Below are 1,490 nucleotides of genomic sequence, written 5' to 3' on the forward strand. Positions count from 1 at the left end.
GCTATTCTATTTTATGTTAAGCTATTTCCTTAAAAATTATTTTTTATGCATTTATTTTTTTCATTCCCTGCTTCATGTCTCAATTTCAAATACTCTAGCTTTGTGAATGTATTTGTGTGTGGGTGTTTGCCTCTGATTTCCAGAATTAGTGGAGAAATGTTCCCTCCAATCTAGGGATATCATCAGGGTCAATATATTCTCTAATATTAAAAGTAAAGTTCAAATGTATACAGTTCATAAAAACTCAGCTCAAATAGTAAGTAAGCAGTAACAGTTTCCTAAATGTATTAAACAGGATATATATTTGAAATTACAATACATTCTCCATAAATGTTTTTGGTATTATTACTATTTATAACATAGGATACTTAGTATTTGACTCCAAATGTTACCCAGCTTTGATTTTCTTTCAAACTTGGAACTTCCCCGTCATCCATAAGGTTTGAATCTTTTGTCTTCAGATATAAGTGAATAGGCACAGGTCTAGCTATAAGCAAAATAAAAGCATTCTATGTGAATGGAATTGAGAAGCATTAGAATGTCAGTTTACAGACTAGAAAAGCTTGTCCTGAGGCAGATAGGCAGAGGCATAACCCTGGCGAGGCTTGGATCTTTGCTGCTTATGCCAGATTTTAACACCATATTCTCACACCATCTTCTCTACTCCAATGTTTCCAGTGTTTCATGGAACATTAAAGTATGTGTACCTGGGAAATCAAACTAGGATTGATAAGTTTCTCTTTTCCAAGTAAGTTCATTGGAAATTACTGTCCACCATTTGCTGTCACCTTTTTTCATTGAAGCAAGTCAATTTAATGCCAAAAACATAGGACGGACATAATCACAAAACAAATGGCTGTTCTTATATTGAATAAATTTAGTGCTGTAACAAACAAACTCCATTGCTCCAAACTCAAACTCTTCCCACTCTCCTGGGGATGGCATTTCTCCTCTATACTCAGCTCTGAGATTTGGTGTGGCTTTTGAAAGATTATAATATTTGAAACCATACTGTCCTGAGGTTGAATCTTTGTTCTTCCATTTAGTAGCTAAATGGCCCCATGCAAATCAACGTAACTATTCTGAATAGCTACTCCTTTGCTTCTATAAAAAAGAAATACAGTAACAAAATGTAGCTCTCAGTTTAAGTCATGTTGAGTAAAATAGAATATTTAAAATATCTAGAACCTTGACATGAACAAGTAAGGCCTAGAAAACTTTACAGCATTACTTGTATTTGCAAAGAGAATAAAAGAATGTGAGAACTGAAAATAACCTGAATTTCATTAATGGAGGAACATTTGTGTAAATTATGATAAACTCAAACTATGGAAAATTATGCTGCTATTCAAAAATATGAACTGGATCCATACGTATTGACCCAGAAAGATGTCAATGATTTACTTCTTAGTGAAAAAACCAAGTTGCAAAGTAATGCATATAATACAATCTCATTTTCTACAAAGCATTAAAACAAAACCATGTGCATG

Source organism: Propithecus coquereli, unplaced genomic scaffold, assembly GCF_000956105.1.
Source record: "Propithecus coquereli isolate 6110/MARCELLA unplaced genomic scaffold, Pcoq_1.0 Scaffold116, whole genome shotgun sequence".
NCBI lineage: Eukaryota > Metazoa > Chordata > Mammalia > Primates > Indriidae > Propithecus > Propithecus coquereli.